This window comes from Pleurodeles waltl, chromosome 7, assembly GCF_031143425.1.
Source record: "Pleurodeles waltl isolate 20211129_DDA chromosome 7, aPleWal1.hap1.20221129, whole genome shotgun sequence".
NCBI classification, from domain to species: domain Eukaryota; kingdom Metazoa; phylum Chordata; class Amphibia; order Caudata; family Salamandridae; genus Pleurodeles; species Pleurodeles waltl.
Genome location: NC_090446.1, coordinates 1,294,561,018 through 1,294,585,721, shown reverse-complemented (window position 1 = coordinate 1,294,585,721; position 24,704 = coordinate 1,294,561,018).

Below are 24,704 nucleotides of genomic sequence, written 5' to 3'. Positions count from 1 at the left end.
CTTTCAGTAAATGTCTTGTCCACTGTATCATTTATGTAATTTCCAAATTACTGCCACCTGACATTACTGGCTACCTCACAGTTCCACACTGCGCTGGCCACGCTACGACCACATAGGCAGCTATGTACCATGTCAGCGACTAAACTCTCCAGAAGACCACCTAACTGCCTGGTGACAGCACTGCTTCTGAAATACCGGAATGTCTTCAGTGCACCCCGTTACACTGCCTACCTGCCTGTCCTGTTCTCACAGCCACTTGACACTACTCGCTATGTCACATTACAGTCCACAGTACCACCTGACTTCTTGTTGGTACACACCTGTGTATTATAACTCTGACCTCCTGAAAACCACTCGATTACCTTGTTGAAATATCTGAATATCTACTGTCCACCCAGCTGTCCTGTTCACCCAACCACCTGACACTACTAGCTATCACACAGTACTAGCCACGCTCCCACCAAACCACAGAACCGCGATGTGCCCTTCTTTCACCTCATTATTGTGGAACATAACTTGACTATTGTCTCTGACTGTACTGTAACCTCTGCTCTACACCTGTGTGCTGTCTGAATGCTCTGTTCATCTGATTGCACTGTCCAGCAGACTCTGTGAACTTTACTGTTCCTGACTGTACTGCACACCTGTCTGTTGCCTGTTCTGAGAATCTGGCTGCACTGTCCAGCAGATTCTGTGAACTGAACTGTTTCTGGGTGTGCTGTACACTTGTCTGCTGTCTTACTGTTCTGTTCACCTGACTGTACTGTCCAGCAGACTCCATGAACTGTACTGTACTCCTGTCTGCTTCCTGAATGCTCTGTTCATCTGACTGCACTGTGCAATAGTTAAGCTGTCTACTGGTGCATTTTATGATACTGCACAAGGTCAGGATATTCTGTGAGAGTCAAATAAATACACTGCATAAGAGCGAAACACGTTTGAAAGGACTGCCACACATATCCAAACCTGCAAATGAACCTGGAGAAAGTAGGTTTTAATGTTCCATCTTCTTATTTTGTTTTCTGACATATTTTTTTGTTTTTTGCCTTTGGTTAGTATTTTGAATGACATTTGATAAGGGCAGTGTTTTTTTGCATGATGTTTTAAAGATTAATAATAACACATCTGTTATTACTTCGACTAACACTTTTTTATGTTTTTTTCTTTGTAGGCCACTAGACTACCTTCTAAATGTATTTGGATTCATATTTTATACATTATGTTTTGTATTTTTTATTGTGTAATTATAAGTATTTGCATAATGGAATACTGCTACAAAAATCATTTAAAAGAGTTGGAGATACCAGTGTTTGTTTATATATTTATTTATAGGCAAATTAAACTATCAGCAATGTACGATAGTAAATTGTTAGACTCTAGAGGGCATAACCCCATGAAAAAATAAACAGGAGAAAGGAGTGCAGTGCAACTGTATACTTAGCCGAGTGTTTCCCAGAGTGTGCGCTGCGGCACCCTGGTGTGCCGTCAGAACTCGCCAGGGGCGCTGCACACACTTTGGGAACATTGGAAATGCAAGACTCGCAGTGTAAACAAATCAAACTTGATGGGTTTTTACAATTTACATTGTAACATTGCAAAACCCTAACATGTTTGATTTTTTTTTTCACTGCGATTCTTTCTCTTTGATACTACTGCACGGCTCCATTCTAAAGCCATGTTACGTGTAGAACGGAGCCTGTAGGAAAGTATCATCTTACCTGGCATGTTCCCCCCATTTTTACATGTATGTAAGTTTGTTTTTGCCTGTCTCACTGGGATCCTTCTAGCTAGGACCCCAGTGCTCATAGTTTGTGGCCTGAATGTGTATACCTGTGTAGGGACTAACTGTGTCAATGAGGCTCTGCTAACCAGAACCTCAGTGCTTATGCTTTCTCTGCCTTTAAATTTGTCACTATAGGCTAGTGACCACTTTTACCAATTTCAATTGGCACACTGGAACACCCTTATTATTCCCTAGTATATGGTACCTAGGTATCCAGGGTATTGGGGTTCCAGGAGATCCCTATTGGCTGCAGATCCATAGGGAGCTCTGACAAACCTTTACACAGGACTGCCACTGCAGCCTGAGTGAAATAACGCACACGTTATTTTACAGCCATTTTCACTGCACTTAAGTAACTTATAAGTCACTTATATGTCTAACCTTCACTATCTGAAGGTTAGGTGCAAAGTTACTAAGTGTGAGGGCACCCTTGCACTAGCAGAGGTGCTCCCACATAGTTCAGGGCCATTTCCCTGGACTTTGTGAGTGCGGAGATGCCATTACACGCGTGCACTTCATATAGGTCAATACCTATATGTAGCTTCACAATGGTAACTCAGAATATGGCATGTAACGTGTCTAAGATCATGGAACTGTCCCCCCCATGCCAAATCTGGTATTGGGGTGCCAATTCCATGCAGTTCCATGGCTCCACTATGGACCCCCAGTACTGCCAAACCAGCTCTCTGGGTTTTCTCTGCAGCCCATTCCCAGGAAGGCAGAACAAAGAATTTCTTCTGAGAGAGGGTGTTACACCCTCTCTTTTTCGAAGTAGGTGTTAAAGGCTGGGGAGGGGTAGCCTCCCCAGTCTCTGGAAATGCTTTGAAGGCCACAGATGGTGCCCTCCTTGCATAAGCCAGTCTACACCGGATCAGGGAATCCCCAGTCCATGCTCTGGCGTGAAACTGGACAAAGGAAAGGTGTCCACTCTCCTGTCCATCACCACCCCAGGTGTAGTGCCCAGAGCTCCCCATTGTGTCCCAGACCTCTGCCATCTTGAATCCAGTGGTGTGAGGGCACTCTGGAGGCCTCTGAGTGGCCAGTGCCAGCAGGTGACGTCAGAGACCCCTCCTGATAGGTGCTTACCTGACTAGGTGGCCAATCCTCCTCTTAGGATATTTTGAATCTCTCCTGTGGTATTTTTCTCAGATAACCACTTGCAAGAATTCACCAGAGTTCCTCTGCACCTCTCTCTTCGACTTCTGCCAAGGATCGACCACTGACTGCTCCAGGACGCCTACAAAACTGCAACAAAGTAGCAAGAAGACTACCAGCGACATTGTAGAGCCTAATCCTGCTGGCTTTCTTGACTGTTTCCTGGTGGTGTATGCTTTGGGGGCTGCCTGCCTTCATCGTGCACTGGAAGCCATGAATAAATCTCCCATGGGTCGACAGAGTCTTCGACCTGCTTCAGCAGGCACCAAACTTCAGCATCACCGATACTCTGGGACCCCTCTCACCCTGATGAGCATGACCCCTGGAACAAAGGTGGTGGACCCAAGTGACCCAGACTGTCCAGTGGTCCCACTGTCCGAATTTGGAGGAGGTAAGTCCATGCCACCCCTCTCCAGACTGTAATCCTGTGCACCGTGTGAACTGCAGCTACTAGGGCTTCTGTGCACATTTCCACAAAAGCCTTCATGCACATCCAAGCCTAGGTCCTCAGCAGTCTGTCCTGCAATGCTCAGCTCCCTGAGTTGATCTCCGGCTTCGTGGGACCCTCTTTTGCAGTGTTGAGACGACCACCATGTTTAGACTTCTTGACCCATGTTCAAGGACTTCTGTGGGTGCTACCTTCTTGTGCATGGACTCTCTACGTTGCTAAGGGCCCCCTCTGTCTCCTCTCCTAAGTGGCAAAATCCTGGTCCTTCCTAGGCCCAGACAGCACCCTTTTTCTTCAACCGCGGCCCTTGCAGCTAGTAAGGCTTGTTTGCAGTATTTTGCCAAAGAAACAACTCTGCATCCTCCAGCACTCAGTGGGACATCTTCTGCATGAAGGTGAAGTTCATAGCTCCTTTCTTTGTTGCAGATTCTTCAGCTTTTTCCATCCAGAGGAAGCCATTTTGCACCTTTATCCGGGGTTAAGTGGGCTCCTTCCCACCCGGACACTTTCACGACTCTTGGACTTGGTCCCCTTCCTTTGCAGGTCCTCAGGACCAGGAATCCATCTTCAGTGCTTTGCAGTCTGTTGTGGTCTTTGCAAATTCCTCTATCACGACTGTAGTGTGTTTCTGGGGAAATAGTAGTACTTTACTCCTACTTTACAGGGTCTGCGGGTGGGGTATCTTGGACACCCTTAGTGTTTTCTTACACTCCAAGTGACCCTCTACACACTACACTAGCCTAGGGGTTCATTCGTGGTTCGCATTCCACTTTCTTAGTATATGGTTTGTGTTGCCCCTAGGCCTAATGCATCCTATTGTATTCTACAGTGTTTGCACTACTTTCAGACTGTTTTACTTACCTGATATTGGTTTGTGTGTATATTTTGTGTATTTTATTTACCTCCTAAGGGAGTATATCGTCTGAGATATTTTTGGCACATTGTCACTAAAATAAAGTACCTTTATTTTTGGTACCTCTGAGTATTGTCTTTCTTATGATATAGTACCTATATGACATAAGTGGTATAGTAGGAGATTTGCATGTCTCCTAGTTCAGCCTAAGGTGCTCTGCTATAGCTACCTCTATCAGCCTAAGCTGCTAGAACACTACTAATCTACTAATAAGGGATAATTGGACCTGGCACAAGGTGTAAGTACCATCAGGTACCGACTATAAACCAGGCCAGGCTCCTACAGAGCCATGCAGTAGCATGAAAAAGAAAGCATCACTTTGCAAATAAATCAAAAGCCAGTTACGTTTAGAATGGAGCTGTGCAGTAGCATGAAAAAAAAGCATCACTTTGCAAATAAATCAAACTAGTTAGGTTTTTGCAGTGTTATGTTTTAAATTGCAAAACCCATCAGGTTTGAAGGCGGGGTAGGTTTTAGGGTGGGCAGCGGGGTAGTTTTTAAGACAGGGCAGGGTAGGTTTTGGGGTTTAGGACAGGGGCAGTGGGGTCAGGTAGTTTTTAGGACAGGGTAGGTTTTAGGGTTCAGGGTGGGGGCGGATAAGGGGGTCGGTGTAGTTTTTAGGATAGGTCAGGTGAGGAGCTGTGGTTGTGTGAAATTTAATGGACTGGACCACCCTCAATGCTCTGGATTATGGATCACAATGAAATACCATATTCACGCTTCTTAACTGCCCGCATTTCTCTTTCAGAAGTTTGAAGTTGTTTACTTTTTGTGTAGCTTGGCTTACATAAGGAAACATGAGGCACTTAGACACTTTGGATTTTACATCTATAGCTTTGACTTCAGCTATAATTACTTCAGTGCTGTCTGGGAGGACTCCCCTGATTTGACCAAGAGAGTCCCAGCTCTGACAACATCAGTGCAGGACATCTAGTTGGGACCCTCACACCTTTTAGCACCTTGTAGGAAGCTGGCTACTTCTGTAGTGTACCAAAGTAAAGGGACACTATACAGATAGTCCAGGGCGACACTTATAGGTAGACAGGGGTGTTAGAAATGGGGTCTCTGGTTGGCAGTCAGTTTGCACTCTGTCCAAACAGGGTCCCTCACTCTAGTCAGGGTAAGGGAGATACACAGCTCAGACAGCCCCTGCTCACCCTCTTGGTAGCTTGGCACAAGCAGTCAGGCTTATCCCAAAGGCAATGTGTAAAGTATTTGTACAAAACACACACAATAACACAGTGAAAACACCACAAAAGGACTCCACACCAGTTTAGAAAAATAACCAATATTTATCTAAATTAAACAAGATCAAAACGACAAAAATCCAACATACACAAGCAAAGATATGAATTTTTAAAATAAAAAAAGAGTCAATGGATGCGCTGTTTTAGCACAAAGTACCTGGTGTGCATCAAAAATAAAGCAGCAAGGGCAACAGTGCATCAGAAAAGCAAGCGATGCGTCGATTCCTTACTCGCAAGTGAAGCCGTGCACCACTTCTGCCCCAGCTCTCGCATCATCAGTGCAGGACATCTAGTTGGGACCCTCACACCTTTTAGCACCTTGTAGGGAGCTGGTTATTTATGTAGTGTACCGGTGTGAAGGGACACTATGCAGATAGTCCAGGACGACACTTACTGGTTGACCGGGACTTAAATAATAATCCAGAAATCTCTCTTTTGTGGTAGTGTGGGTGAGCACTTAGGCTTATCAGAGGATAGTGTTAAGTATTTATTGCATACACCTTAACGTTAAGTGAGACACGCATTCAATAAAGAAATCCAACACCGATTAATGAAAATAACACAGATTTTTATATGAATTTAGACACCATGATCATCGTAATCGGATAAATACGTTTCGAGTTATCAATTTTTAAGTCACAGTAAAATACACTTATAATTTGGGCTTCAAGTGGTAATGTTATCCTACATGGAATATACATATACTGCATAGGGTCACCGAGCAATGACTTACAGGACCAGTCCTGCCGGTCGGCTCTAGGGTATCCGAGTGCAGAGGTGCTTTTCAGGGTTGGGTGCCCTGTTAAAGTCAAAATGGAAACTATCCTGCTGAAAAGAGGTTGCAAGCATGGACTGGGGGCAGCCCAGTAGCACCCAAGGGTGGGATCAGATCTTTAGGGTCTTGGGCAGGCAGAGACACGGTTGGTCCACTCAAACTTGGGCAGGGGGCTTGTGTGCAATGGTGCTTTTTCCGGTGGAGTCGGGCTGTTGAAGATCCTCACAGTTCTTGGTTCCTGCAGACACAGGCAGACTTCAGCATTCTGGCAAAACCCAAGAGTGGGCTCAGCTGTTGAGTGTTTCTGAACCCTAGGGACACCGTTGCCTCCCTCAGCCTCAGGCTGTGGGACTCGGGTGCAATGGTACTTTGAAGTGGTGGGTTGCAGTGGTCAGAGACTCACTGTGGCCCTCATTACAACCCTGGCGGTCGGTGTTAAAGGGGTGGTAATACTGCAAACAGGCCGGCAAAAAAAAAATGGGATTACGGTTGTGGCGGACACCGCAAACATAGACAGCCACTTTAACACTCTGACCGCCACGGCGGTAGAACCAAACAGCGCAACGGTCACCGCCAACAGACTGGCATGAGACAAAGTACCGCCCACCCTATTACAAGATGCCTATCCGCCACCTTTTCCGGGGTGGAACCAACGCTATCCAAAGCACGGCATAAACAGTATACAGAAGGGAAAACACTCACCTCTCGACACCCAATGAGGAACCAGGACACCATGGAGCCCGAACTACACGTACTGCCCATGTTGGTTTACCTTCTCTTCTACCAGGAGTACGAGCGGCAGCAGCGGTGACCACGGTGAGTACTGCACTTACAACATGGGGGAGGGTGGAGGAAAGAGAGTGACACACACACACCACACCCCCACCCTCACCCTCACACACAACACACACAAATACATGCAGCAACATTACATATACACCCCCTAGAAGAACGCAAGGACAAAAGGAAATGATTGTAACCATTGTAATCAAGAAAAATCCATTATTCCAAAGTCAAAATTCAGTATACAAATATGTACACCAACTACACAAGTCCGGATAGTGTACTAATCATTGTTCGTCGACCACTGGGCCCAAAATGCATGGGCGAGGCCCACACATGATACCTGACTGGAAACGTAGAGAACACTGCTGGGGCATCAGATAAAAAATATACAGGCACCTCAGGGGGAGGGGGAAGGAGGGCACCTCAGCCTGATGAACGTACAACGCCACTTCTGCACGAGGGGGCTCCATGCCCATTGATGTATCCTGGGGAGTGCAAAGCCACAGTCTCTCAAGTCTCTCCAGTGGGTGGTTTGCCCACTGCTTCATTCTGGGGAGTGCAAAGCCACAGTCTCTCAAGTCTCTCCAGTGGGTGGTTTGCCCACTGCTTTATCCTGGAAAGTGCAAGCCACAGTCTCTCAAGTCTCTCCAGTGGGTGCTTTGCCCACTGCTTCATCCTGGGGAGTGCAAAGCCACAGTCTCTCAAGTGGATGCCTTTCTCCACTGGTTCTGGAGGGGGCCTGGTTCCCAGAGTGCTTCATCCTGCCAAGAACTGAGGTAGTGGATGTGATTCTCCACTGGTTCTGGAGGGGACCTGGTGCCCAGAGTGCTTCATCCTGCCAAGGACTGAGATAGTGGATGTCATTCTCCACTGGTTCTGGAGGGGGCCTAGTAGGCAGAGTGCTTCATCCTGCCAAGGACTGAGGTAGTGGATGTGATTCTCCACTGGTTCTGGAGAGGGCCTGGTGCCCAGAGTGCTCCATGTGCAGTGTGGCCGGTATAATTCCTTCACCTGGGTGTGCGTGCCATGAGATTTGCGAGGTTCAGGTAGCATGATACGCCATGGAGGCAGCGACATACTTCACACTGCTGCCACTGCGCCCTCCACCTGCAGGTGTAAACAGTGATGGAAGAAATGCCTCATGGAAGCTGCCTAGGGTCCAGGAATTCTCCTCCAGCCTCAGACGACTGACCACTGGGGATGGTAGCCAGGTCAGCGGTGGTGCCTGTGTCCGAGGACGCCACAGGGCTGGTGGCGGTGCTTGCGGCTGTGTCGGTTGCGGCGGTGCTTGCGGTGGTGCTGCCGGCGGTGCTGCCGGCGGTGCATGGGTCAGCACCTGCAGAGGGACATAGCAGGACGTTTCCTGCAGCCTTGGATGGCTGCCCACTGGGGAAGAGGCTGGGGACTGTCGCTATGGCTGTGGACATGCCGGGGGCGGTGCAGGTGGCCGTGCTTGTGGCGGTGTCTGTCGCAGCAGTGCTTGCGGCGGTGCTGGCGGCGGTGCATGGGTCAGCACCTGCAGAGGGTCACAGCACGACGTTTCCTGCTGCCTCGGATGGCTGCCCACTGGGGAAGAGGCTGGGGACTGTCGCTGAGGCTGTAGATGTGCTGGGGGCGGTGCAGGTGGTGTTTGTGGTGGCGGGGCAGATAGCGGTGTTCGCCGCCATACAGGTTGGCGTGGTCGTGGACAGAAAGTGTGACACTGGTCCCTCAGTCAGTGCCACCATGCCCTCTCCTGACCTGCTCTTCAGCTTGTGGCCCTTCCCCAGCTTTGATGGTGCCGCAGTTGTCTTGCCACTATCCCCTTTGGTTTTTGCTGAGCCCTTGGTGGCTGGTACTTTCGGCTTCTATCTCCGGGATGTGGGCATCTTTTTCACCTTGGCGGGTGGCGGAATGTCCTTGCCCTCAATAAGTGGCACACTGGCAGCCCTGATGGGTGGCGCACTCCATGCCCCTACAGTTGCTGGCACCACTGTGCCTGGGGATTTGGTGGCTGAGGTGCTGGGCTGGGACCTGGAAAGCCTGGCCCTAGGGGAAAGACGGTGGGGGGAGGTGTAGGGAAGAGGTCAATGTTAGCCAGGAAGAGTTTTTTAGACACACTGGGACAGGAAGATGGAGGTGGTTTGGGAGTGGAGGTAGAGGTAGTGGTTGTAGGAGGTGTACGTCTGCTGAATTTGGGTGAAGGTGCATGGGCCGGAGGCTGTTGTGAGGTGGATGACTGTTGGGTGGGTGTGTGCCTGCGTTTGTGTACTTTCGGAGGAGGGATCACAGACACACTGGGAGAGGACACTGGGGATGTGTGAATGGTAGTGGGGTGGTGAGTGCATGTGAACGGTGTGTGGATATGGCCGTGCTGGTGATGGAGGCAGTGGATGAAGATGTAGTGCATGCAGGTGTAAGTGGAGATGAGACAGGGAGGGAGGAGGAAGACATGGAGGAGGGGGACACAGTGGAGGCAGTGGATGTTGCTGTGTGTGCATGGGGATAGTGCTTGTGTGAGTGCCTGTGGGATGTGTGGTGCTTATGTTTGCCTGAGCCACTCTTGTGTGTTGATGAGTATGCATGCTTGGCTGATGGTGTGCTTGGGATAGGCTGAGGTACAGTGGATTGGGTCTGGGTGGAGGAAGTTGGAGGGGGGAGGCTGGACACAGGGACAATGGCTGCCATCAGTGCTGAGGCCAGAGCCTGAAATGCTCTCTGTTGGGCTGCCTGCCTAGAATGAATGCCCTCCAGGTATGCATTTATTTGTTGCAAATGCCTCTCTACACCCTGGATGCAATTCACAATGGGAGATTGCCCAACAGTGAGGGATCTCAGGAGGTCAATAGCCTCCTCACTGTGTGCAGCAGGGCTGACTGGGGCAGGGCCTGAGGTGCCTGGGGTGAAGGAGATGCCCACCCTCCTGGGTGAGCGGGCACGGGACACACACTGAGGAGCTGCTGGGAGGGCGGTGCTGGTAGGGGGTGGCGGCTGTACCTGTTGATGTGGTGGGCACAGAGGTGCCTGCCACCACAAGGGAGCTCCCATCAGAGGAGGAGTCACTGTCACTGCTGTCGGCTCCTGTTCCCACCGTGGAGCTCCCCTCGCCTTCCATCCCATTGGTGGCTTCAGTCTCCGTTGTTTCACCCTCCAGGGCCAAGTGGGTTGCAGCTCCCTCCTGCTCTGGTGCCAATGCTCCTCCGCCTGATGATGCTATTGCACACAAGAACAGGGAGACCACAAAAGGCGGGGAAAGACAGAAGATAGACATGTTCTGTGCATGCAACACCACTGCCGTTGGTGGGCACAACACACAGGGAGCAGCCCTCTGCACTACGCCATGCACTAACAGTTCCTAGAAATTTCAGCTGACCATGGGGTACGAGGCCTAAGACCAATTGCTGGACACCTGGAAGTCACAGGAGCCTGACTAGGTGTAGATGGCTCTTACCACTGATGGGGTTCGGGTGCCACAAAGCCTGCCTCACAAGGTACCTTGCCTACCAACTTCGCCCTGGCCTAGGGGAACCCACTGTCCACCTTCCCCACCCAGACACCTCGTTATGCACCAGCTGAATGAGAGTGTACTCACCCCCTTGTGGCTGCTGTGATGCCCTCATGCGCCCATCCAACTTTGGATAGGCCACCCCCAGGATCCGGAAAATCAGGGGGTCATGGTGCGACGGGCACCCCTCCCATGCTGGGAGGTCATCCCCAGCTGGGCCTCCGCCGCCTTCTTGCTCCAGCGGCGCAGGTCCTCCCATCTTTAACGGCAGTGGGTGCTCTGTCTGTGGTAGACCCCCAGGGTCCGGACGTCCTTGGCGATGGCACGCCAAATACCCTTCTTGTGGTTGGCGCTGACCTAGAGGAATGGTACAGGGGGAAAGGAAATTTCTTACCCGTCCGGACCATCATACTCATTGACCCCCAGTTCCCACCCTTGCCCTGATGCACATACACTCCCCATCCGCACATGCAGGCCTCAGCCCCCCCATGTATCTTCCATCCACACCACTCAAAACAGGCATTGCCCATGCAGCATGCTCACAGTGTACTCACCTGTTTGTCTGGATGACCGTACAGTTGTGTGTACTGGGGGAGGACCCCATCCACTAGTTTCTCCAACTCCTCCGAAGTGAAGGCAGGGGCCCTTCCCCAGACACATGAGCCATTGTCGCTTCCAGACTGAGGTCACAACATCACTTGCAGTGTAGGTCCTCTCCTGTTGAAGGTCAGGTATCAAGTGAGTGAACAGATAAAATGGCGGTCACATCCAGGCGGTGCGTATCGTCACCGCCGGCGTACATCGTCATTGGCTCCTGGGCCCCATAGGGGCCAATGTTAACCAATGCAGAATTACGCTGCGGTCTTCGACCGCCCACCGCTACGGTGTACAACGCCAGCACAGTTACCTCATATCCCCTTGTCCCACCTTACAGGTCAGGCAGCCGCCATTTCAGGAGGCCACATGGGATGGATGTTAACTGCGTCACACCTATCTAGGCCAGGAATATAGACAGATACCGGCACATTGCGGATTAATAACGTTTCTGAAAATAAGACATTGTGATACCTCAGTGTTGGATGACTCTCTGCTTGCTGTTCTCCTCCATAGGGCACGTCCGCTGCTGTAGGTGATGAGATGGCGGCATTCTCCGGTGTACAGACCCCTGGTGGACCTGTCGACAAAGGAAGAGAGACACATCCTGGTCACATACAGACTTGATCGTGCAACAATCCAAGAACTGTGTGCCCAGTTGGAGCCGGACCTGATGTCAGCCATCCGCCATCCCACAGGAATCCCCCCCTCTAGTGCAGGTCCTGTCTGTACTCCATTTCCTGGCCAGTGGGTCTTTTCAAACAACAGTGGCCATGGCATCAGGGATGTCCCAGCCAATGTTCTCTAACGTGTTGTCCAGAGTCTTGTCCGCCCTGCTGAAACACATGTGCAGCTACATCGTTTTCCCTCAGGTGGAAGATTTGCCCACAGTGAAAGGTGACTTCTATGCCCTGGGACATATCCCCAACATCATTGGTGCCACTGATAGTACACATGTGGCATTTGTACCCCTCCGCAGAAATGAACAGGTGTACAGAAACCGGAGGAGCTACCATTCTATGAATGTGCAGATGGTGTGCTTGGCAGACCAGTACATCTCCCATGTCAATGCCAAGTATCCTGGCTCTGTGCATGACGCTTACATTTTGAGGAATAGCAGCATCCCTTATGTGATGGGCCAACTCCAGGGGCACCGTGTGTGGCTATTAGGTGAGGCCAAGGTCCCAATACAGTTGACATAAGTTTCTGGGTATGGGGATGTCCCTAAGGGTTAGTGTGTGTCTAACAGTTGTCTCTTGACATTGCAGGTGACTCTGGTTACCGCAACCTGTCATGGCTACTGACCCCAGTGAGGAATCCCAGGACAAGGGGCCTCCATCTGACAGGTGGTTCACTATACTACTCACTGAAGAAGGTGTGCCAGATAATCGTGCCTGCTGTATGCTGCACAACCTGGCTTTGCAACGCCAGGTGCCTTTTCTGCAGGAGGATGGGCTACATGTTGGCAGTTGTTGAGCCTGTGGACAGTGAAGAAGAGGAGGCAGAAGAAGAGGATATCAACAACCGAAACATCATCATGCAATACTTCCAGTGAAACACAGGTAAGAAGATGCCACTGCTTCCCACATCTCATTCTATTGTTGGAACTAGCATAAGTATGTCATTTTCATTTAGTGCATGGACCCTTACTTGTCACTTTGACTTTCCATTTCACAGATTTGGGTCCCACTTTGTGCCCTCTGCTTTATTTACTGCTGGCCTACAGCTGTGTTACATTGGTATGTGAACAGGTAAATTGACATTGCTATATTCCATAGTTATTGCAATTACACATTTGTGAAAGCACAGACTGACTCCAGATTGTTTTGTGATTGAAGTGTGTTTATTCCTGTCCTATTAAGTGGAGGGGGTTGTAAAATAGGCTGGGGGGATGGTGGAGGAATGTCCATGGCAGAGTCCAGTCTATTTGTTTCACAGGTGCATTGTCCAAAGGGGCATAGGAAGTAGAGCAATGGCAGTTTAAGGATGGACAGGGTGACATAGTGGAACAGAAGGGTGAAATTCGGGGGGGTCTCATTTCCTGTTGGGGGTCTTGGCAATGTTCTCTGTCTGGATCCTGGATCTAAGGGACCATTTGCGGGGTGGTTCTCCATCTGCAGGGGGTGGGGTGCTGGTGTCCTGTTGTTCCCGTGGCGGTGCCTCCTGTCCACTAGCGCCGGCGGAGGTGGAGGGCTGTTCATCATCCAGGCTAGTGTCAGGGGCCCCTTGTTGTGCCATTGTGTCCCTCCTGGTGTTGGCCAGGTCTGCCAGCACCCCTGCAATGGTGACCAGGGTGGTGTTAATGGACTTTTCAAGTCCTCCCTGTTCCCAAGGTAGTGTTCCTCCTGCAGCCGCTGGGTCTCCTGAAACTTGGCCAGTACCGTTGCCATCGTCTCCTGGGAATGATGGTAAGCTCCCATGATGTTTGAGAGTGCCTCGTGGAGAGTGGGTTCCCTGGGCCTGTCCTACACCTGTCACACAGCAGTCCTCCCAGTTTCCCTGTTATCCTGTGCCTCTGTCCCCTGAACCGTGTGCCCACTGCCACTGCCCCAGGTCCCTGATTTTCTTGGGTTGGTGGGTTTGCCTAGGTTCCCTGTAGTGGTGGACACACTGCTGATTGACGTGCCCTGGGGACAGAGGGATGGGCCCGCTGGGTGAGTGCTGTGCTGGTGTTTCCTGAGGGGGAGGCTCTGTGGTGGCTTGTGACAGTGTCAGGGGAACCGACTGTCCCAAGGTCCCAGATGGTCCGGGCTGGTCATCTTGATCCAGTTGTGCAGAGCTGCTGTCATCACTGTGGGCTTCTTCTGTGGGGGGACTGGATATGTCTGGCACCTCCTGTCTGGTGACGTTGGGTAGGGGTCCTGTTGGGGTGTAAATGCATAATTATTGTATCTGTGTGTGCCATTGTGTGCAATGGGTGGTTGACCCTCTACTCCAGTGCTTGCATTATTGGCTTGGTCCTTGTGTGATTGGTGATTTTGGGGCATGAGTGAGCCTCTGTAGTGGACATGCTTGAGTGATGGGTGTCTATGCATTGGTGTCACATGCAGGGCTTGGTTTTGGGATGTGTGGGTTGTGTTGGTGGGGTATCTGTGGGTTGTTGGGGTGATGGGTGTGAGGGTAAGGGTGGGAGTATGTGATGGCATGCAGGTGAGGTGGGGGGTTAAGGTAGTAAAGATTTGCCTTACCAGAGTCCAGTCCTCCTGCTACTCCTGGGAGACCCTCGGGATGCAGTATTGCCAAAACTTGCTTCTCCCATGTTGTTAGTTGTGGGGGAGGAGACGGGGGTCCACCGGCAGTCCTCTGTACAGCAATCTGGTGTCTGGAGACCACGGAACGCACCTTCCCTCGTAGGTCATTCCACCTCTTTCTGATGTCATCCCTAGTTCTTGGATGCTGTCCCACTGCCTTGACCCTGTCGACAATTCTGTGCCATAGCTCCATCTTCCTTGCAATGGAGGTCTGTTGCACCTGTGATCCGAATAGCTATGGCTCTACCCGGACAATTTCCTCCACCATGACCCTGAGCTCCTCCTCAGAAAACCTGGGGTGTCGTTGAGGTTCCATGATGTGGTGTGGGTGATGTGTGAGGTTGTGTCTGTTGTGATGTGTGAGGGGGTGTGTTAGTGTGTGTTGTTTGAGGTGCGTGGACGTTGTGTAAGTGATGGTGTTGTGTGTCTGTGGATGCTGGTGTTGTTTTAGGTAGTGTCTCTCTCTGGCGTGCTTTCAAAATTCTGGTAGTAAGGGTTTGTGGGTGATGTGAGTGTGTGCTTTATATTGGATTGGGTGTGTGTATGTGTAACAGGTGTGTGAATCTCGAATTGTCCAATGTGGTTGTGTTTTGTAGATGTGTGTGTATTTTGAGCGTGGCGGTGTGCTCCACCAATGGATTACCGTGGTTGAAAGACCGATGTGTTGATTCATGGGTCGTGATACTGTGGGCGTATCCCTGTTGGCATGACGGTGTCGGTTTTGTTATCGCCAGTTTATCACTGACCTTTGGTGTGGCGGACTTGTGTGGGTGTCTGTATTGTGGCAGATTCCGTGCTGTGGGACGTAATACCTGTAGCGGAATTCCGCGGCAGCAGCGGTATGTTGGCAGTCTTCTGCACGGCGGTAAGCAGGATTTACCTCCAGGGTTGTAATGAGGGCCCTTGTGTCTTGGTGAACTAGTCAAGAGGAGAAACAAGGCAGCAGGGCCACTCACCTGACTGGCCTTGTGGATCTTGACATCCCTCAATGGTAAGTCTGGTTTGGTGGTCTTGGAATCTGGATTGGACCACCAACAAACCTTTGTTATTGCAAGGGGCAGCACCCCAGGTATAGGCATACGGAGCCTCCAGGAAGGGTCAGCATCTCTGGACTTTGGTGAAGTGGCAGGGTTGACCTCCTGGACTCAAAACTATTTTCTTGTGGCTTGTTGTTCCTGTGGAGGGCCCAATGGCCTTCGTGAAAGAGTACCTGACATTGCGAGTGGTACCTGCAGATGCAGGGAAGAAACTGCTCTGTTCTAAGGGATATCTTTCCTGGTTTTAGATGAGCTGGACAGTTCTCCAAGGATTTTGGGGAGGGTGTTCAGCTCTTTGTGAAGCTAGCCCCAGCAACTATCGAAGTGCAAGCAGCCCGGCAGGGTTTTGTGCCACTCTTCAGTGCAGGTCTTCAGTTCTAGCTCTCTTCGGTCCTTCTTCTTTCTTCTGCGGTTCCCATAGTCGAGTCTTGATCTGCTTTCCTGGTGTAAGGGGGCCACCTAAATATTTACTTTAGCGGTGTTAAGGGGAGTTAAGGGGAGCTACTTACCCTTTGGGTCACTACACCCCCCTTGATGACCACTTCCCATGGGGAGTGAGCATCAACCTGTCCACAATTTCCTAATCCCACCACACACAAGATGGTGGAATTCTCCTTTTTGTGTTCACTTCAGGTGGCTCAGGTTAGGGGGGTGTCCAGCCTGGCAGTGCAACTCACCTCCTATCTGTAATGGTGCCAAACAGGCCTCATGGCAGGGGGGTTGCCTCTGGGAAGTTGGGTTTGCATAACAATGGTGGCAAAGAATTGGCCTTGTGATGCAGATTTATCTTGTTGGCAGAGGTGATAACAACTCCTGCCAGAGCATGCATTGTTTTCTGACCTTAGAGAGTGAAGCTCTCACCTCCTGGGGGTCAGAAACTCATCTGTGGTGGCAGTCTGATCGATACTAGACAGCCAGCAAACTAGAGGGCTAGTAGGTTTAATCTAAGGTGCTCTCTGAGTGCATGGCATAATAAATCCAAACGTGGCATCAGTATAGATTTATTAAGACAAGGTGTTTGATACCAAACACCATTATTTTCCTTACAGCCATCATAATGCTGGGTCTCTCCTGATGACCAGTGTCCAGTACATGTTCCAAGATTGCTGCCCGGGCAATTGTAATATGTAGTAATAGAACTAGACATCACAGGTGCATATCTGCTCATGCAGACACGCCCTCACATGTATTATAAGGCACCCTGTCTTAGGGCTCTTAAGGCCTGCTGTAGGGATGACTTGCAAATAATATAGGCACTGACTTTGGCATGACACACGAGTGTGCCATGTAGTGTTTTTCACTCAGGACTTGCACCCTGACACTCAGTCTACGATGGCAGGCTGTGTGAAATTTGTGTGTGGAACACTTAGGGTGGCATAAGAGATGCTGCAGCCCTTAGGGACTCTCTTTAAAACCAATGCCCTAGGTAGCAGGGGTACCATTTACTAGGGACTTACAGGAGTGCTACAGTAATTTGCCAGTTGTGTTACATTTAGACATACCTTGTTTAAAGGGAAGGGGCACTGCCACTGAGGTCTAGTTAGCTGGCCTTAGTTCACTGTCAGAGTAAAAAACCAGCATCAAGTAGTACTGAAGGGGGCAAAAAGTGGGGGGACATCTGAAAAGAAGTCTAGTTTTGTACACACCTCCTAAGAGGCATCCAAGTTGTCCTGCAAGACTTTTTCCTTAAAAAACTGACCATAAATGCTCAGAAATCCCAGGACAATATTCGAAATCATAGTTTCTTTTGACCAGTTATCCATGTGTTCCACTTCCCGTTCTAGATGAAGCACTGCGGTAGTAGCTCAGTCAAAGACGTTTTCACATGATGAGATAGCGTGACCTGTAACACTGCTTTAGCTTCCAAACTCTGAATTTTCTATCCTTTTGTATTTCCTCATTTCTTCAAACATTTGTTCCATTAAAACGACCTTCCCTGGAAACCGAAGCTGTGGCCTTCATCTCTAGCATCTGGTCGTAGAAAAGGGATTCACATCATAATCATGGTGTCCAGCCAGAGCTCTGCATCCCTGTCAGTGACCTCAGAGTCAATCCTCATAAGAACAGAGAGTATTATAAAAAATAATTTATTTTCATTCTTTCCCTTTTCTTTATTGTATTTTGGAGGCATGATGTAGTGTCAGTAAATGCACCGTAAACACTGTTCATCTTCTGACCATGGAGCATTGTACCCTGCTTCCTTCTAAGAAGCTCCTCTACCTTCTTAGCCCCTCAAACAAACTGTGGCTACAGCTCTGAAGCAGGTGGGCTATAGCAACCCTCCAGAGGTTGGTTGCTTTCAAAGCACCCTCTCAGTGCCCCTGCTAGGTGCTCTCTCAATGGCCACCCTAGAGCCACAGAACGTGAAAGTCCCTTGCCACAGTTATCACTGTGTTTCCCACAGGGCTTCGCCAGGCAATTCACCACCTCTCTGCACCACTCAGTGGCTCTGAAGAAGCAGTTCCGATTAGATGTTGATCCAAAGGGTGCCATCTTGAATCCTAGAGGCTGCAATGGAAGACAAGATGGGTCTGGCCTCTCGAACTAGTGGCAGGTTTTGGGGAGTAAGGCTGTTCTAATAAGAAGTAATAGAACTAGACATCACTAGATGATGTTTGAGTGCAGGGTCAATAAGTGCCCTAGACCCTACTCCAGCTTCCTGACGTCCTGGCTGTAGCTTTCACCATCGGCACTACCCTTCTACCACCTCTAAGTCTGATGTCCACTTGAATGTGTGGCGCCCCACTAATTTTCCTGCACCCCTGAGCGTCTAATATTTATGAGACGACCTATAATGCCTCTGTAAGGGAGCAAGAAACATGAAATATAAAAGTATAAAACTAAAAGAGTTCCTGGAGGGAATATAGTATTCATTCGCTGGTTGATATTTGAAGATTTAACAGCATTTGAAATATATCTTCAGAAAATTACTTAATAGAAAAAATATAAATGAAGTGTGTCTTTTTTAGGAGAACCTCAGGCTAGAGTGCTCCCTTGTCAGGCCCTCTTTCGAGCACGATATCCACAGGAGCGCATCTTTCCAACCCACTGTGTAGCACCGAGCTTCTTAACAACATCAATGAAATACGTCACCACTGAAATTTCACACAATAAGGGTAATAACCTTTAGAGGTCAGTGAAAGACTCCTTGTGGAAACCGGACTGAAATGAAGACAAAGGGTAGTTTTACGGTCATTAAATAGAAATAAACTTATTTTAACAACTATGAAGTTCTGTTGCATGAAATGAAAACGATGAGTCTCAGACGAGACGTACATTGCTGGAGAAGAGGGTTAGGAGGGAGACAGGCAAATAATAACCACATTTGGAACGAGCGTGTGCAAGGCACTGTGGGATTAGACTAGTGTTAAACGGGGCCTTCAAGCGTCGGGTGTAAATCGAGTTTATATAAGCGCCAGCATGAGGCCTCTTACTGAAAGAGTGGGTGTCTAAAGTTACATAAACTGTTGCAAATAGTTCAGGCGACGCCAAGGCCAGCAGCAGTAGACAGACAGACCGCACAGTTAGAGTTCTCAGAGGTAGCATTTTTATTGGAGGAGCTGCTTATCGCTAGAGAGAGATTGTTGAGGCAGCTTGTAATATGTATGTGTATGTTATATTACCAAGAATTCTGCAGCATTCCTAAACAGGATATCCAGGTGACCGGTGTGTCTAGGGCAGAGATCTCCACGCCACCTTCTATCAAGCCCTTGGTTTGGAAGCCGGTGAGTCCATGGACATTGAGACCCTCCAAAAGAAGGTGGAATGAGATGCAGGCATGATGCTCTCAGCCTCATTGCAGCAGAGGACTTCTGGAGGACTAAAGGGCAGATCTCAGAGCTGCTTTGCTTTTCCAAGTGCTTTCTAATTTGTAACATTTTTATGTGTTTTCAATTCTTTATTTAACAAACTATTGTAATCACAGCCCTTGGCAAAGAAACACAACTGCGATCTGCTGCTCCTGTCCACACCGCAGCGGCTTTGAGGTTTGCTTCTTTTCTGCGTTTTTCACATCCGAAGTCTGTTGGTATTTTTTTACGATTATTAATATATTTGCCTCAATATGGGAGATCCGTCCCCGCTGTGACAAGGTGAGCCGATGAGCTGGAGCAAGCTCCTTTCTGCTCCCTTGTCCCCTCCCCTGTGCCCTGGTCTGGGCCCCACCAGGCAGTGTCCTCGTGATATTTGTAAAACATCACTTTGAAGCCCCCTCTGCGCTCTGCACTGGGGGCTCTCCGGCACCGAGCAGACAGGGGCTTCTCTTTCTTTGTAAATCACATTGAATCCACATCCCCTTACACCTTGCTGCTTCCATCAGACAGCATTGCTAGCCCCCCCAGCCCTCAGGGGTCAGTCCAAATCAAATCAAATCAAATCAAATCATTAGCATTTATAAAGCGCGCTACTCACCCGTGCGGGTCTCAAGGCGCTAGGGGGGAAAGGGGGGGTTATCGCTGCTCGAACAGCCAAGTCTTTAGGAGTCTCCGGAAAGCGGAGTGGTCCTGGGTGGTCCTGAGGCTGGTGGGGAGGGAGTTCCAGGTCTTGGCCGCCAGGAAGGAGAAAGATCTCCCACCCGCCGTGGAGCGGCGGGTGCGAGGGACGGCAGCAAGTGCGAGGCCAGCGGAGCGGAGGGGGCGGGTGGGGACGTAGAAGCTGAGGCGTCTGTTGAGGTATTCCGGTCCCTTGTTGTGGAGGGCTTTGTGTGCGTGGGTGAGAAGACGGAAGGTGATCCTTTTGCTGACTGGGAGCCAATGCAGGTGTCTCAGGTGTGCGGAGATGTGGCTGTTGCGGGGTACGTCGAGGATGAGGCGGGCCGAGGCGTTTTGGATGCGTTGCAGGCGGTTTTGGAGTTTGGCGGTGGTCCCGGCGTAGAGGGTGTTGCCGTAGTCCAGGCGACTCGTGACAAGGGCGTGGGTCACGGTTTTTCTGGTGTCGGCGGGGATCCAGCGGAAGATCTTGCGGAGCATGCGGAGAGTGAGGAAGCAGGCGGAGGACACGGCGTTGACTTGCTTGGTCATGGTGAGAAGAGGGTCCAAGATGAAGCCGAGGTTGCGGGCGTGGTCTGCGGGGGTCGGTGCGGTGCCGAGGGCCGTGGGCCACCAGGAGTCGTCCCAGGCGGACGGGGTGTTGCCGAGGATGAGGACTTCCGTTTTTTCAGAGTTCAGCTTTAGGCGGCTGAGCCTCATCCAATCTGCGACGTCCTTCATACCCTCTTGTAGGTTGGTCTTGGCGCTGGCGGGGTCCTTGGTGAGGGAGAGTACAAGTTGGGTGTCGTCGGCGTAGGAGGTGATGATGATGTCGTGCTTGCGTACGATGTCGGCGAGGGGGCTCATGTAGACATTGAAGAGTGTCGGGCTGAGCGATGAGCCTTGAGGTACGCCGCAGATGATCTTGGTGGGTTCTGAGCGAAACGGAGGGAGGTAAACTCTTTGGGAGCGGTTAGCGAGGAAGGAGGCGATCCAGTCCAGGGCCTGGCCTTGGATCCCGGTGGAGCGTAGGCGGGTGATTAGGGTGCGGTGACAGACGGTGTCAAAGGCAGCCGAGAGGTCGAGGAGAATGAGGGCGACTGTTTCACCGTTGTCCATCAGGGTTCTGATGTCGTCTGTGACTGAGATGAGGGCGGTTTCCGTGCTGTGGTTGGTTCGGAATCCGGTTTGTGAAGGGTCGAGCAGGTTGTTGTCTTCCAGGAAGGTGGTCAGCTGTTTGTTGACGGTCTTTTCTATTACCTTGGCTGGGAAAGGTAGAAGAGAGATGGGGCGGAAGTTTTTCAGGTCGCTTGGGTCAGCCGTAGGTTTCTTTAGTAGGGCGTTGACTTCAGCGTGCTTCCAGCATTCGGGGAAGGTAGCAGAAGAAAAAGAAGAGTTGATGACGGTCTGGAGGTGCGGGGCGATGATGTCGTCGGCTTTGTTAAAGATGAAGTGCGGGCAGGGGTCCGAAGGGGCGCCGGAGTGGATAGAGTTCATGATGGATTTGGTTTCTTCCGTGTTGATGTGGGTCCAGTTGTTGAGGGTGATGTCCGGGGAAGCGGGTTCAGTGGTGTATGGTTGGGTCTGGTGTCCGAAGCTGTCGTGGAGGTCGCTGATCTTGCGATGGAAGAAAGTGGCGAGGGATTCGCACAAATCCTGTGAGGGCGTGACGGCGTTGGCGCTGGTGCTGGGGTTGGAGAACTCTTTGACGATGCTGAAGAGTTCTCTGCTGTTGTGGCTGTTTTTGTCTAGTCTGTCGGTGAAAAAGTTCCTTTTGGCAGTGCGGATCAGGTGGTGGTGTTCGCGTGTAGCGTTCTTGAGGGCGGTCATGTTGTCAGCGGTGTGGTCCTTGCGCCAGGCCTTCTCAAGGGCACGACAAGTTTTCTTTGATTCTTTGAGGGTGTCAGAGAACCAGAGAGGTTTTTTGGTGTTGGTCTGTCGATGCGTGCGTTTGAGGGGAGCAAGGTTGTCAGCGCAGTTGGAGATCCAGTTTGTGAGGTTGAGAGCTGCGTCGTTGGGGTCGGTGGTGAGGGTGGGTTGGTTGGCGGCGAGAGCGGAGAAGAGTTGCTCTTCAGGGATCTTGTTCCACTGTCGACGAGGGATGGGTTGAGTGCGGAGGTGGGAGGTCTCGCGTCGGAATGTGAAGTGGACGCAGCTGTGGTCGGTCCAGTGTAGGGCAGAGGTGTGGCTGAAGAAGACGTGTTTGCTGGCGGAGAAGATAGGGTCGAGCGTGTGTCCGGCGATGTGGGTGGCGGTGTTCACCAGTTGTTTGAGGCCGAGGTTGGCGAGGTTGTCGAGCAGGGTGGTGGTGTTGGGGTCGTTGTTTTGTTCCAGATGGAAGTTGAGGTCGCCTAGGAGGATGTAGTCCGGTGAGGCGAGGGCGTGCGGGGAGATGAAGTCGGCGATGGCGTCGCTGAAAGAGGCGCGAGGTCCGGGAGGACGGTAGACGAGGGATCCTCTGAGGGTGGTCCTTGGGTCGGTGCGAATCTGAAAATGCAGGTGTTCAGCGGCGAGGGGGGGGTCTTCGGTGGAGGTGGTGACGCTGATGGAGTCTTTGAAGATGATGGCGACACCTCCTCCTACTTGGTTGGTGCGGTCTTTTCTGGAGATCTTGTAGCCTTCGGGGATGGCGGGTAGCGATGTCTGGAGCAGAGGAGGCGTTCATCCATGTCTCCGTGATGAAGGCGACGTCCGGGGCTGTGGAGTCCAGGAGGTCCCAAAGTTCAACGGCGTGCTTGTGGACGGAACGAGTGTTGACCAGGATGCACTTGAGGTGGTTGATGGCGCGTGGGCTTGTGGTCGTGGTAGTTGCGTGGTGGAAGATGCGTTTGCAGGAGTTGCAGGCGAAGGGTCCATGGGTGCGTTTGGGGTGAGCTAGGAAGCAGGTTTTGGAGCGCCCTGGGTTGAGGGCGTGGAGGGTGGTGGGGTCGTAGCGGATCAGCGGGGCTTGGGGGAGCTGGGGACCAGGGGTCGTGGCGCTGGGCGCGGGCCAGGCGCGGACGGGCGCAGACGGGCTTGCCTCTGGCGCGCCTCCGGCGCGCCAGCGGCGTGCCCGCTGCGCAGTCGCGCAGCGGCCGCCATAAGAGGTAGGAGGGGGGGGGGGAGGGGTCAGCTGGGGGCGAATGGGAGCTGGGGGGCGGGGGCGTGCAGGAGGTCGCGGCGGGAAAGCGCGAGGGAGGGGGGGGGACAGGTAGAGTGAGAGGAGCTGGGGGAGGGGGTTTAGGGTGGAGGAGGGTGAGTGTTAGGAGGTTTGGAGATTAGGGAGAGAGATAGGAGTAGGGTTGTGAAGATAGGGGAGGGGGGGTTGTAGAGGTGGGTGAGGGAGAGAGGTAGAGTGAGAGGATAGGGAGATAGGTAGTAGAGGGGGTGGCGGGAGGGGGGGAGAGATAGAGAAATAGATAGAGAAAATAGATAGAGAAGTCGATAGATAGGGAAATAGATAGATAGACAGATAGGTAGGTAGGAGGAGGTGGAGAGTGGGGGAGTTAGATAGTGAGATAGGGAGCTAGAGAGATAGGAAGATAGGAGGAGTGAGGGAGGTAGATAGCGAACGGGTTAGCTAGGGGTGAGAGAGGGGGAGGCGAGTGAGGGAGGGGGATGAGGAAGGAGCAGGAGGGCAGGCTCGGGGGAAGAAGACGGAGGAGGTAGAAGAGCCGAAGACAGGAGAACAGAAGACAGAAGAACAGAAGACAGAAGAACAGAAGACCGGAAGGGCAGAAGACCAGAAGACAGAAGCACAGAAGATCGGAAGAGCAGAAGAACAGAGAAGAACAGAGAAGAACAGAGAAGAACAGAGAAGAACAGAGAAGAACCGAGAAGAAGAACACAGAAGCACAGAGAAGAACAGAGAAGAAGAACACAGAAGACCGGAAGAACACAGAAGAACAGAAGGGAAGAACAGAAGAACAGAAGGGAAGAACAGAAGAACAGAAGGGAAGAACAGAAGAACACAGAAGAAGATTGCAGAGGGGGAGCGAGGAGGAAGAGACAGAGAGGAGGAAAAGAAGCAGGAGCAGGAGAGAAGGTGAGTGGCGCGGGGCAGGGCGAGGGGCTGGGAGGAGGGGGGTACTTACAGTTAGGTGGGTCTCAGGAACACAGGAACTCGGGAACTTGGAGGAGCTGCAGCGGCAGGGGGAGCGACCTACCCTTGGGTAGTCCAGAGAGTCCCTTCTCCCTATCTGTAAACCAGATCCAGCCTGCATGTCGCCCCCCATACACCTTACTCTGGTGCCATCACCCAACATTAGTAGCCCCTCAGGAGACAGTCAAAGAAAGGGTAGCCCAGCCCTCCAGGGCGTCACTGCCAGTCTGATGGGGCACAGCCCCCACCCCCCACTCCGCTCCCATCGCTGTAAATGAGGTGTGAAAACAGGCTGTAAGGCACCAAGCAAACAAAGGTCATGATTCCAGGCGACCTTCAAGCACTGGTGAATTGCTCCACAATCAGATCAGCCCCTCTTAACTGCCGAAGAACCTGGGCCGGTAGGGGGTGAGACGCAGATAAGTTTTAAGGCACGAGTAAAGTGGGCTCTGGCCCAGGGTACCAGCCTTTCAGCGCCCCACCCCCAAGAGACAGCTCTGTTCTGCAGAATGTCTTTGAATAATACCGTTTTCTTTTCATTTATTTTAATGTGAGTGATGGTCTATTACAAACAGTTTTCAGAGAAATGTTGTGTTTATGTGTCATGCAACATTCCTTTAAAAAGTTTATTTTAGATGAAAACAGGGCGTCACGAAGGGTGTCATGGAGATTATTTTCAGCTAC